Source organism: Brassica napus, chromosome A4, assembly GCF_020379485.1.
Source record: "Brassica napus cultivar Da-Ae chromosome A4, Da-Ae, whole genome shotgun sequence".
Classification (NCBI taxonomy): domain Eukaryota; kingdom Viridiplantae; phylum Streptophyta; class Magnoliopsida; order Brassicales; family Brassicaceae; genus Brassica; species Brassica napus.
The window spans coordinates 6,048,572-6,068,382 of NC_063437.1; the positions used below are offsets into that span (position 1 = coordinate 6,048,572).

Sequence of the window (19,811 nt, forward strand, 5' to 3'; positions counted from 1 at the left end):
AAAATCAAAACAATCAACTTTATCTATCGTATATGATATATAATTAAATTTAAATGATATTAACATAGATATATAGTATACTTTTAATATGGATATTTATTAAATGAGATTTCTACTCATATGATTTTATGATTATTTGCATATATGTGTAACAAAATTTTACACCAACGATTTTTTTAATGTGGAATGTTTAGTAGTTTCAATGATTTGTAATTATTTCTAAAAAACAATGAAGATTTCAAAATTAAAATATTAACTTTTCAATATATGTTCAACGCAAATATCAAAATATAAGTATGTACTAGATTGAGGATAAGAATGGATGGCATTTTACTAATAATAGAAAATATTCGGTCCAATCAGGTTATAAGGTTGAACGCATTTACCTTGATAGGGTAAAACCTCCTGATTTTTATGGCCCCACAGTGGATTTACTTAAAGCCTTCTGCTGGAAAGTGCGGTGTCCACCAAAGATAAAGCATTTCTTGTGGCAGCTGGTCTCATGATGTATATCGGTAATGAAAAATTTAAAGGCAAGAGGGATAAGTGGAGATATATGCTGTGCTCGTTGTGGAGTTCCGGAAGAATCAATAAATCATGTATTTTTTGAATGTCCCCCTGCACGTCAAGTGTGGGCACTATCCAAGATTCCTTCATCGCATAATATCTTTCCTATCAGCTCTTTATTCGCTAATATGGATCATCTTTTTTGGAGAGTGCAACCAAAAATGGATGACCATCAGTTTGCATGGATTTTATGGTATATTTGGAAAGCCCGAAATAACAAAGTTTTTAGTAATTTGGATATTGATCCGCGTGACACTCTAAAATTAGCTGAAGTAGAATCATCACTCTGGGCAGAAGCACATGTAGAAAATGAACCAACGAGGGGGCTCTCGGTACAAACTATTCCTCCCTTAGAGACACCAGGTCGATGGTGTTTTATTGATGGCTCATGGAAGGATAAGGATTTAATGTCAGGACAAGGCTGGTATAGTATTTTACCGGGATTTGATGGTCTACTGGGGGCAAGGAATGTAAGGGCATGCCTCTCTCCCCTTCATTCGGAGGTAGAGGCTTTGATTTGGGAAATGGAATGTATGAAGAATTTAAGACAGTTCCAGGTTACATTTGCAACGGATTGTTCTCAATTGGTGAAGATGGTTTCGGAACCAGAAGAATGGCCAGCATTTGAAAGCTATTTGGAAGATATCAAGCTCCTCAAAGGAAGCTTCCTCAACTCGGACATCGTCCATGTACCTCGGACGGCGAATCTTCGGGGGGGGGGGATAGCTTAGCACGTAGTGCAAGAAAGCAAATGTCCTTTGTCGTTCACATGGATGCGGAGTTACCAATATGGTTTACAGAGTCAACATGAGTCTGTAAATTTCTTGCTGTCAAAAAAAAAAAAAAACTAGATTTTGACTCGCGCTTTGTTATTTTTTTTTTTTAATTGACAAATATTTAGTATATGTCATATTTTCATATATTTGTGTTTTATTTTATAAAATACTTAAATTTTTTATCTTTATTTATCGTATTTCATTTTAAATGACTATTTATGTTTAAAAAATTAAACTTTATTTATTTAATTAATTAGGTTGGTATAACCCTGATAAATTAATTTTATTATGTGGTTAATATTTTTTTTAAAAAAATTATACACTTTTAATAAAGATTTATACTTTTCAAAGAAAAATTTCAATTTTTTTATGAATGCTTAAATTATATTAAGAAAAGAAAAAAATAATAATTAAGAATAGTTAAAAAAAAATTATTTGAACTTGGACTCAACGGCCCAAAAGAAAAAAAAAAGTGAGAATTGGATCTGATTTCTTAATCGGCCCAAATGGCCCAAGAGAGATCTGATGTGGGCTGAATCCGGAAAAACAAATGACCCAATATAGATGTGTTATTAAATTTACTTGATTGCCATTAATGAAACATGCAATGTTAGTAAAGAAAATGGCAGGTTAAGGTAAAAAAGACAATAGAATCCTGCTTTAATAGTATAGATTTTCATATGATGTATAGTTTAATTTAAACGATATGAAATATATATATATATTAACATAAACACTTATTAAAATAAAATTATTTATTAATATGATTTTATAACCAATTTATCTTATCATAGGAAATTTTTTACCTTAATCACAAAAGTTTATGTGAGACTTTTAACAGTTTTAGTAATTTATACTCGTTTTGAAAAATTCAAAATACAACATATACAAAAAAAATCTTAATTTTTATTATATGATTAATATAATTATGTAATTTATTTTAATAATAAATAATTAAATAAAAATGATAGAAAATATACAAATTGTTAGCAAATCTATATTATTTAAAATCATTAATTGTCATATATATCTTAATCACATTAGGTAATTCCGTAGGTCTTATTTAAAGAAAAAAAATATATAAAAATTTTAATTTGATAAATGAATGATCCATAATGGACATACTATATAATATAACATTCCCTAGCAATTTAATTTTGGACTAACAAAATTATCAATTGATTCTCAAGTCGTCACTTAAGCAAAATTAGCATTCTGTTTTGAAGATAACCATTTGAAGATAACTATTTGAACTTCTTTTGCTTTGTTTGTATAAATTTTTAAATAGAATATATTACCTATAAGTAAATGGAGTAATAGAAATGTCTGTCTGCATAATATATAAACGCTATGGTGGTGGACAATGGTTTTGTATGTAAATGGAGCAGTACATATAGTATGGTAATTGTTATGTTAATAGTATCATATGTGTTATGGAAGTTGTTTTGAAAGATAGTGTGAGTTACGAATCTAGTCGGGTTATGACCGCCACATAACTGACAATCATAATGTAATAGTTGTTGTTCTGCAGCTCTTGTGGTGATATGCTAACCACAGTGAACAAGTGAGTTTGTACTGGCGTGTGAGAAGAGGATAGAATGTGTAAACGATGACTCCCCGACTATACTATATCCGGTAAAGAGGATGTAATGTAGTATATGTTTTTCGTTGTGTTCATTAGTATATATACTTTAGTTTGTAATTTTCTTATGTATTAATCATTGTTTCAAATTTGTAAAAAAAAAATTAATTTAAAATGAAAGAAAGTTACAAATTAATATATATATTTTTCTTTCTGTGTTATATTCTATTATAGAACATATATAGTATAGAAACGTAAGACGGCATGTAATATATTTGTTGGTATTCCACATGTTACATTGTTACCACCGCCGCCGATTGACAAAGGATAAGTTGTTAAAAAGAGGATAAAAAAGAGCTTCATCACCTCACAAAAATGACTTATTTGTTCATGGTTTGCGCCACGTCCTCATCCGTACTCTGGAATATATCACTGGAAAACTTGTTCATATATACCTGCATGTCCATCTAGTTTTTCATCCTTATCTTGACACTTTCAAAAACGACAATTAGAAATAGTATAAACTATAAAGTAAATCAAATCCTCTGGAGCTAAAAGAGCAACATATTTCTTCACTTCAGCTTCCAGCTTGTCCCATCTATTCCCATCCTAGAAGATGGATATACTGGCCTCTACGAAACCGCTACATGTGAACATAAATACACATGAGAAGGTACAGTCTTTGGTTTGATTGTTTAATGTAGATATGTCTAATAACAAAGAGGGAAATAGAAAAGAATTGTACACTTGACCAGAAAGCATATGTGCATATCTCCATATTTCATTCAGTTGAATAGCACTCTGAAACATCTTATGATAGATGAATAACTATATTTCTATTATCAGTAAATAATATATATTTTTATTATATAATATAAGAAAAATGAAATTATTTACTTCTTAAACAAACTTGTCTCATGTTGTGGACTCGGTTATAGACATATCATATTCGAAGGAGACATTTTTACAGTTATCAATCTTCTTAACAGTCAAGAAACAAATCTGAATATCAAAACAATATCTCATACGATCTCTTTGTGGAATAACTTCTCTAAAAAAATTGAATTTAGACATCAAAAAGGACTGGAAATGGATGTGCAGATGTATTATCTATGTCAGCTTTACAAAGTATTATTCATAGTTCATATATCATTTATGTCCATCCTATTTTTTTGTCCATCCTTTCTTAAACATCTTGAAAGAACTGATACTAATTAATAATAAATTTTTGGCTGGCAAAAAAAAATATCAAATTTGTCTAATTATCGCTTAAATATTTTATTAATATTGTCTAAGAAGCTTTCAAGTGTATTATAGTTTAATTTTTATTAATTTTTTTAATTAATTTTTAGATTTTTTGTATTTAATTTTTTTTCCATATTGAGCTTCTATTTCTTTCACAGAATTGATATATAAATGTCATAAAAATTACCATCAAATCAGTTTTACTTATTTATTATTTTGTTTTTAATGAAAATACATTTTTTAAATAATTTAATTTAAAATAAAATTATATATTAATTTGCTGTATTCTAACAATTTGATTGATTTAATTAATTTGCTTTGGTGGATAATTTAAAAAGTTTTCATATGAATCGGGGAAAGCAAGCTTATGTTGTTATATTATATTTATTTATGTATATAGAATCTATATATAATGCTAGTGTAATGAAGAAAGAAAATTAATTTTTTGTAACTTCAAAAAGATATATTATTACAATTTGAAATTAATCAAAATTGAATAAAATGGTAATTAAATATTTGTAAATCTAATTGTTTTCTTATCTTGTTTAATTGGATTCTCATGAAAAGAAATCGATAGGTTAAACAAATGTTTCAAAATTTGTTGTGTTATTGTTTTGTCTACAAATTAAAAACTTTATTGAATTGATATATTTAATTATTGCATCCTTAAATAATATTTTATTAAGACATTAGAGAACTATGTTTTGAGTTGTTTTGTCAAAATTGTACAAAAATCTATTCTTTTTCATATTTGTCACGAAAATTTATATGTTAAACTTACTGTTATAAAATTTTTAACTTTGTCACGAAAAGAAAAATCTATGATTTTCAATATTTTTCAATGTTCTCACACTTTCAAAGAATATATTAGCTTAGTCACTTACTTATTTTTTCTTACAAAATAAAGTATCGGAGTCTTGAAAGTTGAATTCATATTATTGTAACTGTGTATAATAGTTTGTGATTACATACATAGTGATTCTTATATATACTAGATCCGTGTCCGCGCTACGCGCGGATTTTGTGGTTATATAATTTTCTTTTAAGATTTAGTATAAATATATGATATCGTTTGACAATTTTGTTCGAAAAAACCTACAGAATTTGAGCTTAGAATGTTTCTGATTTTGTTGTCTTCTTTATTAATGTTTACAGTAGCGTTTTAAATTTAATTGGAAAGAGTAAGAAATAAACCATACATAATCTGAGGGGTTTATGGTTTTATTTGGAGAATTATTAAAACAAAAATAATAAGAAAGCATGTTAGCAGTGTAACTTTAAGAAGTAATATTCATTATCAGATGAAATAATGTTATAGAAATCTTGAAACCATTGAGCTTAATACTACACCCAACGATCGAGCATCTTGTTTGTTATTTTAAGTTGAAGGTAATACATCCGAAAGTATATCCATTTATTCTAGTAGACAGTCGTAATAGAAAGTGCACTTCTTTCTTTCTTTGGGGCTGATTGATATATCATTGGAGGATTTGCGGTGCAAATTAAGTAGAAATGAGCTATACTCAGTTTTGTTGAGAGGGAAACATTGCATAATTACTTAAGGCAAACATTGAAAGTACGTGACGGGTTCTCAATAAGTATATGAAATGTTGACTCATTTTATATGCAGCCACTTGGATAATGTTTTAGAAGTTTAATAAAAAAGTGTAGCTTACATCTTGTGAATATAGTTTTGTGTGTTTCTATCTTAAAATCAGAAACATAGGACTGTGCAACCGGAATATACTCTGTTGTTCTTCCCTCTCCCGGAAGGCCGGAAATAAAATCCTCTCTTCTCAGAAGCAACAAAAAACGTAGCATTCAAAATACTTTTATTCATCAGTTTTTTTTTTGTTTATCTCTGTCGAGTGTTAAAGATTAATATTCTTACAATTATGCTATGACAGAGAGTATTGTCGTAAAAATGTGTCTGAATTTTAGTGATCCAAAAAAATTTGAACTATTATTTTTGAAATGTTTTTTTTTTAATTCGAAAGTGCTTTTTAAAACTATTTTTACAATTTTTATTTTAAATTTTTAATATTTTGTTTCTATTTTTTTATGTTGTGAATTGCATTATGTTAAAGTTGTGCTTTGTATATTATTATTTCATTCTTCAATTTGAGTTTTTATATGTGAGTGTATTTTATTACATTTATTTCAAAAATCTTATGGGTAAAGATGATATTCTCAAAGTTGAGTACTATGAGTATAGATTTTAAAAATTCACAAACCAAAAACAATGAAATCTCAAAATTTAATAATTCCTCTAGAATTCTTTGCCCAATAACCCTCTTTAGTATAAGGTGCTGATGCAAGTGATTCTGATTTCACTTATCAGTTGCAAGTCATTGTTCAAGATCTGTAAACCACAGAGATAATAATAATTAATAATAGCACACTTATGTAATTTATAGGAATTAGACTTTATTATACACGATGGATAAGACAGACATGCTTCCAACGCGTCTGAAATATCAATTATTAAAACATAGACTAAACTAAAAGCGCCTACTGAACATGCAGAGGCTGGAGAACTTTGAGGACGTGGAGCGCCACCACTAAATCTCCAGAATTACAGATTCCCTCTTTCTTTGCGACTTGGACACTGAAACTAATCATGTCCCCAATCGTTTTCGAATCCGCCCCCATCAGCGGAATGATCCCATGGAACACCAAGCCATGACTGGCCACATGAGACGACCATTTAAAGGACTCCGACATCGAAACAACCAAGAGACCAGGAACGCTCGGCCTGCACCTGGCCACAAGTTTTACCGCAGCCTTGGCAGTGATAATGATAGCCTTTGCTTTGGGGTACTTCCAACAGGCGTAAGTGGCTTTCCTCGCCATGATGGGGAGTACTTTTCATAGACACACAACAAAGAGAGAGACAAAAGTATGGACCTTTGTGTCGAGCATGACGGCGCAGAGGATACCAGTATTCCGTATGGCGGCTCTGAGATTATTGATTGTTTCTTGGTGGTGTGCGTGAGACCCCTCAGAGAAATCGAATCAGGCTATGTTCATACCAGCTTCGAGAAGCTTCTCTATCATCTCAACAGGTCTAGACGCTGCTCCAAGTGTCCACACCATCTTAGTCTTTGCCGCTCCTTTTTTAATATTTTGTTCAACTTTCAGGTACGCCATTCTGAAAAATCTCCTAGGCTTCTTTTTTAATAGAGAATTGTCCGTTTGTGTTTGTGGAAAAAAAATATAATCAGACAACGGAGAAAAGGATCTTCCTTGTCTGAAAAGTAACAACCGTTTCACGGAGTCTAACGGCGTAAATTTGCAACAGCAGTGGATCTCCAACGGATTGGGCTACGACTCCTGCTTGATGGAGAGGAGAGGAAGATAAGATACGACGTAGAAAAGAGGCGGTGGTGCTAGACGACTTCCTTTTTTCTCTGCGTCCGCTTGTGATGGAGGCTAGGTTTTTTTTTTTTAAATACACCCAAAACAAAATAAAAAGATTTATAGGAATTGGTTTGGGCCAAAATAATTAAAATAAGAGAACAATGTTAGATCAATGTATTGTTTATGTTTTAATAGTTTAAAGCCCAAACGTAAACTTTAATATTGGTCACAACTGGCTTTAAGCCCAAAAAAAAAAATCTGATTGGTTGATTAAATTTGATGACGTGGCAGCCTATAAATTCAGTATATGTGGCTTTTAGTATAGTATAGATGTCCAAGAAAATTTCAATGGCTTAATGGTAACTGTCATATATATATGTCATACTAACACAGGTTCGATCCTTTCCTTCGCATTATTTTTTTATTTTTTACAAAAAACTAAATGAGATGACGTGACAACTTCGGGCTGTCTGATTGGTTGATTTTCCTATCCTACGTGGACAGCCTCTCTGATTACTTATATTCCCCATTTATAATTGTTTTTTTTCTCTTGTTTAATTGGATTCTCATGAAAAGAAATCGATAGGTTAAACAAATGTTTCAAAATTTGTTGTGTTATTATTTTGTCTATAAATTACAAAATTTTTTGAATTGATATATTTAATTATTGCATCCTTAAATAATATTTTATTAAGACATTACAGAACTGTGTTTTGAGTTGTTTTGTCAAAATTGTACAAAAATCTATGTTTTTTCATGTTTGTCATGAAAATTTATATGTTAAACTTACTTTTACAAAATTCTTAACTTTGTCACGAAAACAAAAATCTATGCTTTTTCATATTTTTCAATGTTCTCACACTTTCAAAGAATATATTAGCTTAGTCACTTACTTATTTTTTTTTTACAAAACAAAGTATCAGAGTCTTGAAAGTTGAATTCATATTAGTGTAACTGTACATAAGAGTTTGTGATTACGTACTTAGTGATTCTTGTATATATGTCCAAGAAAGTTTCAATGGCTTAGTGGTAACTGCCATATATTTATGTCATACTAACCCGGGTTCAATCATTTTCTTCGCATTGTTTTTTTATTTTTTACGTAAAAATAAATGAGATGAGTGGCAACTTCGGGCTCTCTGATTGTTTGATTTTCATATTCCAACAGCCTATATGAGGCTTATATTCCCCTTTTATTACTTATATATATATATGATGAATAACATAAATGTTAATCAAGACACAATGGTTAGTAAAGTCAGTGAACTTCTGTGTTTTTATTGTATTTAGTGAATTCCAGCCAATTAAACTTAATATCATGTTTACTTATTTTTTTCAATTAGGGCTAAATAATATTACTGTCCAAAAAAATAAGAATCTAAATGTGAAATTAATTTTCTGAGATTTTTAAAAAATAGAACGATGACAAACCATTCTTTCAAATTTGACCCCAATTAAAACACCATATGTTCCTCAAGGTAAGAAAGACAAATGAACTTCTTCTTTTTTTGCAAAAAACTAACTAACTGAATGTAAAAGTAAAACTACTCTTTGGGGTTTAAAGATGAAGGTTCCACAAAGAGGATTTACTCAATCAGGGTCTTCTTTTTCTTCTTTAAAAAATAAAACGATCGGCAAGAAAAAGAGATTCACAGCAAAATATGCTGTAAGATTGGGAATGAATCCTCCAAAAATATGTATACTTCTCATTCAAGGGAAAATTGCCAAATATGACACATGACCTGATTTTAAACACAAAAGCATACCCCAACTTGAATCAGATGAAAATAACCCAAAAGGCTAGTGAAATTACAAGTAGCCCCTTATGACCAAACTAAAAAACAAAATGTACCTTACGAATATAACCCGTGGAAATATTCTGGAGGCTTTGTAAGTCTTTTGGAGGAGAAGACTTCCAAGAAGTTGATATCACTCAAATTACCTTATAAGTGATTTGTACTCTCTCAAATAAGAGGTTCAATTGTAGTATTCTAGGGATCAAATTCACATGGAGCTAAGGCACACAGTAGATCTATCTAGTTACATAGTTAAGCTAGATTGAAAGGTTTTAAAGCAGTAAATAAGAAGTGGTGAACAAGCAATTGTTCAGTTGATTGATTGGGTTTTAACATTGATGAGGGAAACGTTAGACTTAGGGTTTTTATTCAGTCAATCAGGATTATAGAGATATAGACTAAGTATATATGGATATTATAGAACTCAAACAATTAGAATAGCCGATCAACTTCCGTATTTTAAGGCTATCAATCGCCGGATCTAGGATCTCAGATGTCGCTTGTTGGTCTTGAGAAAGTGTCGATCGATTCCAACAACGGGGTGTCGATGGATACACCTTTAAGCCCCTCAATCAATACAATCGATCGACATACATTCCAGCTGCTGACCGGGTTTGAATGTGTTCACTAGGTTAACTAAATCAGCTTCCGCTTGTTTCTAGCAATCCTAGCACAACCTAAACTATTTCAGACAAAGAACCAATCCCTTCTCAGACAAAGACACAAGCATTAAGAACAGTCTAGTTGATTTATATCATGACACTTAGTAAATTCTATATTTTGGGCTAATCCCTCGTGATTATCTGAACCCTAAATCTAACAAGATGAACTACTCAGACATGGCTAAGCAATTCATAACAATAACATAAATAAACTGCATAAATAAGATATAGTAAAGAAACTGGAGTTCCAATCACAAAGCTCTGAAGGAGTTCTTGGATCTCCTCTCCAAACCTAAGACTCTAAATATTTTGCTGTATGAAAAGGTAGAAAGTATGAAAGCGTGTGTTGCCTAGAACAATGTCATAGCACATAAATATTAGGTTAAAACTCGTCAGGGGTATATAATCTGGTAATTCTTGTGGGACTTGGGCTTTAAGTCGGCTGAAACCCAATATGGTTTCTGTGCGTTCTGCCATCGTTACCATAGAGTGTGTCGATCGATTGTTTCCTTCGCCCGTCGATCGATAGTCGTGGTCGATGGTCAACTTCGGGTCTTTATAATTTTATCTCCAAAATGCACCAAATCACCACTTTCCTCCAAATCACTCGAAAACCTGGAAGTCTTATGGGCGAATAGTATATTTAGAGGTAAGACTTTCTGGAAGTCGTCTAATTGAAGACTTCCGTGAAAGTCTTGTGAATTAAAAATATTTAACTTAAAGAAAAATTTGTCTCCCTATATATAAATAAAATGTACACATTCTCTCTCTTTCTCTCAAATGGCTGCAACAAATATGTAATGATTCTCACCAAAACTCTCCAAACTCTCTCTAATCTCTTTGAACTTGAAAACATCAAACTTTTATATGATTTTTTTTCATTTTTTTTGTGTCATCTCATTAATTTATCTTGTTTTTGCAGATTTTTTCATGGTTCTCATCTTCCACTTCTTTAAAGGTAAATCTATAAATTTTGGATATCTATCTTTTTGTGTTCAGTAAAGGTAAATATATTTAATCTTTCACTCATTTTCTCTTTTTGAACCCATTTGAAAGTTTTTGGATATTCAGGTTTTTCAGATCTGGGCCAGACTCTGGATCCTTCTGGGAAGTCTTCTAAAATATTATGCGCCAAGTCTTCCATGTCCCCTCTTTCATATATAACAGATCTGAGCATTTTGCTAAATCTCTATGTCTTATTTTTTCTATTTGGTAACCTCTTGTTGCTTAAAGCTCTTACATTTTCCCAAACTAACACTTTCCAAACTCTTTCTAATATCTTTGAACTTAAAAAAAAACCTTTTTTTATAATTTTTCATTTTTTTTTTCTCATGTCTTTCTCACTAATTTATCTTTTTTTGCAGATTTTTTTATCACATGATTCTCATTCTCATCTCCCACTCATTTAAAGGTAAATCTATCTAATCTTCCACTCATTTTCTCTATTTTAAAACCATTAAAATGTTTTTGGATATGCATGTTTTTCAGATATGGGTTGGATATGCAAGTTTTTTCAGATCTGAGTAAGATTTTAGAAGTCATCTTGGAAGTCTTCTAAAATATAATGCTCTAGAATACTTCCATGACAGAGCCTTCAAAAACATAATTCCCTAGAAGAATTTCTGGAAGTCTTCTGACGGAGTCTTCTCCCATGTCAAGTGGAATCCAAGATTATCTTTGTGAAGGTATAATCTCTAACTCCATGTGTAATAGTTTAATTTGTGGCATGTTTTTTGATTTATGTGTTTACTCTTTTAGTTGTGAATTCTTTTGTAAATTTGAAGAGATATTAATGAAAGTTTTAGTAAATATGTTCGTGTTTACAATATTATCTTGCCAAAAATACTTGAATTTATTGAATTTATTGATACAACTTCAATAGCAAAACAAAATAACACAAATATTTAATCAAATTTACTAAAACTAAGGGAGAAGACTTCTAAGAAAACTTAGTCAAATTCACAAAATATCAAACACTGCATAAGTTCAAACATATAACACTTGCACTAGAAGTCTTTTGGGAAGTCTTCGGAAGTCTTCGAAAGTCTTCCGGGAAGTCTTCGCAAGTCTTCCAAGAAGTCTTCACAGAAGACTTAAATTTTAAGCGGGAAAATAAAATATAAGCAGAAATTAAAATTTAGGGAAGAAACTTAAAATTTAAGTGAAAGTTGAAATTTTAAATCACATGAAAATTAAAAAGTATATATTATGATCTAAGAAAACATATTAAACCATATAACTTGATAAACTTGAAGTTACTTAACAATTTTCAATGTTTTTAAAATATCTTAAAGTTACTTAACAAGTTTACAAAAACTAATGTAGAAGACTTCAGTGAAAATTTTCTAGAATTAGTTAGAAAAATTAATAAACATGAATTTTGCTAACCTTATAATTAAAATCAGTTAAGTTATGAATTTCATTCCAGAGCCCCAGTATCGATTAATATACATTAAGTAACAAGAAAATCTTAAAAAAAACATTTATAATTTTAGATAAAATGAAAGTTTATTAAACATTGACGTAGAAATGTGTCCGCCAGAAGACTTCCATTTAGATCATTTTTGCAATTGAAAATTTACAAAGGAAGACTTCTACTCTACAACAAACTTTTTTGGTAGCCTTCCTTTGTAAATATCGGCTTACTTTTGTTTTTGAAAAAATCTCAAAAATACCAGAGAAGACTTACCTTCTAAAATAAACATGTTAGTTTTGCAATTTACCGAACTGTGTCAGAAATTTGAATTTTTCTAGAAGACTTACATCGAAGTCTTCAACCAGAAAAATAAAACTTAGATATTACATTTAACTAGGCGATTTCCATGTAAGTCGTCTCAGGTTATTTTTACAATTAAAAAATAAAATTTAAATATTTAATTTTAATTAGATGACTTCCATGTAAGTCTTCTGACAGAATGAAATTTTTGAATAATGGAATTCGTCTAATTACATGGATGTCGTCTAATTAAAATTAAACATATAAATTTTATTTTTCAATTGCAAAAGTAACCCCATAACCTTGGACAATCCATGCCATAACTTGTTACTTAATGTATATTAATTCTAATTAAAATTATGCAATGGAAGTCGTCTAATTCGGAAAAAAAAATTATAGTATTTTCATGAATAATCCGAACTTCTGGGGTGAATATAGCAAATGAAAGTTTCAAAAACATCATGGGTTAGTTTTGTGTTTGACTTTTTGTTTTGAGTCATATTTGAAAAAAACCCCTTATTCAATATCTTTTGTTATTTACCTCATTTTCAGCATGCCATGTCATTGCTACTTAATATCAATTATATTTTTACAAAGACATCTGATATACCTTGGATTTGACCTATTTTCATCCATGGCATATAGGTGTTTTACTATATATATATATCTATGTTTTCTACTCTTCTAGGTATGTTTTCAGGTTCAGGTGCATTTCGGAGTAAAGCTATGACTTTGGAGCATTTTGGAGCTTAAAGGACATTTCACCCGAGCTGACCATGTAGAGGTCGACGAGAGGAAGAACAATCGATCGATGCACATCCAGTGTTGTCGATCGACACCATGAGATGCCTCGACAAATGAAGATTAATATTGATCGATGTACACAAGTACCATCGATCGATGTCGAGACATTGGACATGCGACATTTTGGATCCAGCGGACTTGAAGCCCAAGTCCAAGCCAAATTATGAAAATGCCCTGACGAGTTTTTAACCTAGTAGATTATATACTGCCTAAGTGTTTTGACGGCAGGGAGAGCTTTTTGTTACAGTTTTACTTTGAGAGAGAAAGAGAGAGAGAGTTTTGGAGAGAAGATCAGTTGTGATTGGAACTCCTTGTTTTCATTTCTTTTCATCTATACTATGAATTTCCATTACTTCATTGTCATGAATTGCTTTGCTATGTATGAGTAGTTCATTTATTAGATCCAGGGTTCAGATAGGTTTTTGGGATTAGCCCCAAACTATAGATCTGCCTTGTTGTGATATTCATGATAGATTTGTATTCATTGCTTGTTTTAGCCTTGCTAACTAGAACTTGATCATAGGATTGCATACTCAAGTACCCTTGTTATCCCATCCTGACTGCTAGAGAGGGCTAACCGCCAATTTAGTATCTTAATAGGGCATATCATACTCGCGCATAGGCCTGGCTAGAACCCGTCGATCGATGTCCTCAACTGACTATCGGTCGACGTAGGTAAAGGTGTATCGGTCGACGTCCCTATAGGACCATCGGTGGACACTCTTTCGTTGTCAACATACTAACCTTTGAGACACGAGATGTAATAACCCTCACGAGCCAATAAATTTTTGGTCGAGAAAAATCCCGTTCGGCCAGTTTTTAGTTGGTTCGACCATGAGTAATAAAAATAAAAATCGACCAGATAGATTAATTTCTCGACAGGATTGTCTTGTGGTCGAGAGACCTTCACTTGATAGTTTGGCCGAGTCTTAAATATTTTGGTCGAATTTTTATTAAGCTAGATGAGATTTTCTGAGAGCAAGACGAGAGCCAAAGACAAAGAATATTTTTTTGAAAAATTATTTAAATGATCAACCAACTGCCTAATTAATTTTAGACCAGACTCATGTCTTCCACCAGCCTGCTTGTTCAGTATTCAGTCATTTGACTTGCACCTGCCTGCTTACTTAGCTTCTTCAGTAAATGGCACATGACAATCAAGCTGCCTGTGTGCTTGCTTCCTCCTTTAATTATTTATGATTGGCTGGAAACTGCTTCATGGGAGGGAAAGGACAGTATGGTGTTGATGATGAAACAGGTTGCCAGCTGTCTGCTCTCAGCCAAGCTTGGTTATGAGCTAAACCCTCATATGAAGTAACCTCAGGCTGTATTAAACTCTTCTCCAGCTGCTTCCCACGTTTTTAAACCTACAGAAAAACCTAGAGAATTTCAGAGAGAAAGAAGAACAGAAAAATCAGTGAGAAAAATCAGGAAAATAAATCAAGAAAAAATTGGTGGTGATCTAATCTTCAACCCTAACTCAGTTTGGTTCTTAAGAAAGATCAGAAGGTGAGATTTTTAAATAAAACCCTAGACCTAGTTGAGTTCAGATCATGATCAGACCTTGATCTTTCTCTTTGATCAGTCCAGCCACAAGCTTACCTTGGAGAAGAGGATCAGCTGAGGCCATCTAGTCCTTTGGTTTGTCTTGGTAAGCTTTGGTCTCCTAGCCTCAGTCAGTATCTGATCAGAACAGTTCATGGCTACCTTAGATATTGGTCGGATCAGTTGTATAAGTTATGATACAGTTCAGTTCTTGTTTAGTTTCGGTTTGAATTCATCTCTTAAAACAGTTTGCTAAGCTGTTATGGATTGATTTGACTTAAACCAAACTGAACTCAGTCTGATCTTGTCCTGGACTGTTGTTAACTGAATATAACTGAACTGATCTGATCAGGTATGAGAGGAACCGAGCTTGAACTGAATTGATTTAAGTAGTTTAGCCTGAACTGAACTGTCAGATTGTTGATGTTCTGAACCAAACCTTGCTCTGTTTTGATCAGCTAAGGTGTGGAGCTTTGCTATTCCCATCCTGTCCTTTCAGCCTTGTTCAAGAGGAACTCAAGTCTTGTCCAAACCAGTTTCAAGACTGTTCTTTAGGTGAGTCTAGACAGAAGATGAGATAGATCATGAATGAGTACATGATTGACTTTAAATTGTAGTATCTCAATTAGATAGTAAAGTCTTTGAATCTTTTAAGAAGTGTATGGTGTTTACTTAGTGTAAACACTTACACTTGAAGATTAATCAAAAGGTTAAAGTGAGGTTAATCATAATCATAGTACTTGTTCTCAAGTACTTGTTCTCAAGTACTAATCTTAATTATGAAATAATCATGGTTTTGATTATGGATTAATCTTGGTTTAGTTAAGAATTAATCTTGGTTTAATTGAGAATTAATCTGAGATTAATTAAGGAGTAATCATGATTAATTAAGTACTAATCTTGGATTAATTAAAGATTAAGATGAGATTAATTAAGGATTAATCTAGGATTAATTAAGAGTTAATTATGATTAATTAAGGATTAATTATGGATTAATTTTGGAATACTTATGGAATAATTATGGAAGTAAAATCATGTGAAGTGTTGTTATATTCACTATCCCTAAAGCCCCCGCATTACCGTGACTTGGTCCTGCGAACGGAACAAGGTCATGAAGACACGATGATGGGTAGCTCCCTGGAGACTGTGTACTGCACGACGATGCAGTGTCGGATTGTTCATACCGGAAATTCGACAATGATGGTGATGCTAACTCACTAGTCTCGGTTAGCCTTAGTGGTTTCTCGGGTCTAGTATATATATTATATTATATGAGTATGGTAACGGGCGGGTGTTGTAGAAGTGATGTTTAAAATAAGAATTCACAATGATGATCGATATTAAAGTATAGTACTAGTACTTGCATGATCATGTATATGCATTTGATAACTGTTTAGTTTATTATTGATTGCATTGTGATTCTAGATTCACTGAGTAAATTAGTTGCTCATGACTCATTCGTGTGTGTGCAGGTAACCCTTAGACGAGAGACACTTTACTTTTTGGATGGAAGGAACGGCCAACCAGCGGTAGTATTTTGTTGTCGACGTACCTTTTGATGTATATTTACTTAAAACGTTGTTGGGCAATAGGCCATTGGATAAAACTATAACACTTTGTAAGATGTTTAAAGTAAATAAATAATGTATAAAAGATGTTTATAAATCACGAGTTCTCATATGATATTAGTCTTTGTCCGGGATGAACTAACTATCGAATATTGCTTTATTGGGTTGAAAAGCCTAGAGTAATATCCGATAGGAACGTCTGTGTTCTTTGGTTGTTGGTCTAAGGTAATCGGATTTATTTCGAGAACCTCGGGTTGACCATCAAGGAACATCAACAGTGTCATTTTCGGTTATCTATGATCGGGGGTGTCACACGAGATCTAGCTTGTTAACCAGTGAAACATGCGACAGCTGATCACTGAGTTAAGCGGTTGAGCTCTAACATATCATGCATGCAACAAATAGGCATCTATAGATATTATAATCTCTAACACCTGAATAGTGGCTCTGCATCTAATATCATTTCCAACCAAATTACATTTACTATTTACTTCGCTTGTTACTATTGCTATTTCATTTAGACATTTACAACTCTTAGAATTAATAAACACTAGATTTAATTGTTCCCTAGCTCCTTGTGGATTCGATCCTTAAGTACTACATCTGAACCTCTTTTGATGAGAGTAACACTCCTTAGGATAATTTGAGTGGTATCAAATTTGGTACCGTTGCCGGGGAGCTTTGATCGCCATTAGATTTAGTTTTATTGATTCTTATTCTCTTCTCTACCCCCTAACATAATCTTTTTCTTGTCTTTTCAGGTGCATGCCCAGCGGTACTAGAAGCAACAAGGAGAAAGACTTGCTGTTCTCAGACGATCCTGCTCACTTGGAACGCACCATCCGTAGAGGTCAACGTTCCACATCGCTCGACGCAACAACTTTGTCGTCGATCGATACGCACAACCAACCATCGACCGACACCAGACCTTCATCGTCGGTCGATCCTAATCGTTCGACAACGATCGAAATTACACCGCGTACGTCGATCGATACCGTGTCGTCAAAAATGGTAAACTTTATTATTATATCTCAGGACGAGAACGAAAACCTGTATGACCAGGACGGTCATCTGCGTAATGCAACAGGTCAGAAAATAGACGCTCTAGGGACTGTAATCCCTGATGATGATACTACAGGAGCTGCTCAACCTGTAGACGAGGACGCTCGATCGAAACCACTGGCCGACTACAATCGCCCAGATGAGTACTATTCCAACAGATCAGCTATTCGACTTCCGGAGATCCAGAAGCAGAATTTCGAGCTGAAGCCTCAATACTACACTCTCGTGTCGCAGATACCCTACTCTGGGTTACCGCACGAGCATCCTATGGACCATCTAGAACGGTTCGAGGATTTAATCGCTGCTATTCGGATGAAAGGAGTCCCCGAAGATTACCTGCTGTGCAAGCTCTTCAGATACACGCTGAATGGAGAAGCGAAGCACTGGCTTAGGCAGCTACCCACAGGATCCTTAACATCCTGGGCCACCAAGAATGCTTTCTTACGAAACTTCTTCGATGAGGCGCGCGCTGAAGAACTTCGAAACAAAATTTCCACATTCTCGCAGGAGGCTGGAGAGTCCTTCAAAGATGCGTGGATTAGATTTAGATTCTTCCAGCGAGACTGTCCACACCACGGATTTAACGAAGTGCAGCTGCTAAGCACTTTCTTCCGAGGTCTCGCCTTACAGTATCAAATGGCTCTTGACACGGCGAGTGAAGGAAACTTCACTACTCGGAATCCGTTAGAAGCTGTGAGACTTTTCGAAAACTTTGCTAACAGCAGCAGCACCAAAAACACTGACTCTGAACGGAAGAAGTCTGTCGCCTCTATCGGGAAGGAACAGATGGACGAAGTAAGAGCTAAGTTAGATGTGGTGCACGAGCTTCTTAGAAAGTAAATCTGTTTAGCTGAAGGAGAAAAAGTAGATACGGAAGGAGAAGAAAATGTGAACTACATCGGAGGTACCGGATTCCAGAAATTTGGAAACCAGGGGGGAAACAGAAACTTCTTTGGAAATTGTCAAAGAAGTAACCAAAGTTCACAATTTTAAAAACCCTTCAACAACAGCAAAAGCTACTCGAACTCCAACTACCAGAATCCACCACCCCAGACTCAGGAAAGCAAGATCGAAGAAATGCTTGATCGAGTACTGTTGGGACAACAACAAATCACCGTGGATTTCAACGGTAAAATAGACTCCGCCTACAACAATCTGAACACCAAAATCGAGACCTTAGGGACTCAGGTGAGAAAACTTGAAACGCAAGTGATTCAGACTGGCGAAACTATAAAGAGGCAAGAAGCTTTCGCTAGAGAGGCAGGAGCTGACAAGGGAAAACACTACATAAATGCCATCATAGATGATGATTTCTGGCAAGTGGTGAGACATGAAAAACTCGAGGAAGGAGACTTCAAAATCGAAAGCTCAATGAGTCTCGGCGGATCTCAATGGTGTCGACCGATGTCGATGAACTCGCATCGATCGACAGACCATGACGAAGATCGATGGACGGATAACTCCAGTCATCGATCGACGTCGTCCGCTAAATCGACTGAATGCAATGCAGTTCAAATTCTAACTCATGAGGAATTCACAGCTAAGCATCCTCACCCACCCTCCCCTTTCTATGAAAAAATCGATCGATCGGCTGAGCCAACCATCGATCGATAGAGTGAGTCCGACGTCGATCGTCACAACACACCTCCCATCGATCGACCGGCACCTCTGACATACCGAGTGCGGTTACCCTCAATCGATAATGACTATATCAACGCACTCAAACCACCACCGAAACCATTAGCTAATCCACCCGAACCAAAACCCAACCCTTTAAATAGTTCACCAAAACCAGTTCAAGAAGATCAGGAAACTGAAGGGAGAAGGTTAAGGAAAAGAAAGGAGAAAATTCCTAAGAACCTTAAGAGGGAAGCTAACGAGAAGGAGATGGATGGTTTCACTAAAAGAGTCTTCATAATCCCAATCAAAAAAGCTTTTGATGAAGCTTACTTCACACACCGGTTGTGGATGTTCTTCAGAGAAACAAAAGTAATTGAGGAGGACATTAGGAGAATGTTTCATCAAGTCAAAAAGAAGATGAGACAAAGGATCACATTGACGAAGAAGAGTGATCTTGGGAAGTTTACAATACCATGCGTAGTCAAGAGTGTTGAATTTTGTTGGGGTC

At 33.6% G+C, this 19,811-nt stretch overlaps 1 non-coding gene across 1 annotated transcript; it reads right to left on the reverse strand.

The window, feature by feature from the left end:
* Positions 1–18,157: 18,157 nt before the first annotated feature.
* Positions 18,158–18,264, reverse strand: LOC125608499. The gene has a single exon (XR_007339389.1). It is a non-coding gene; the product is annotated as a small nucleolar RNA R71 (small nucleolar RNA).
* Between the last annotated feature and the right edge of the window lie 1,547 nt (positions 18,265–19,811).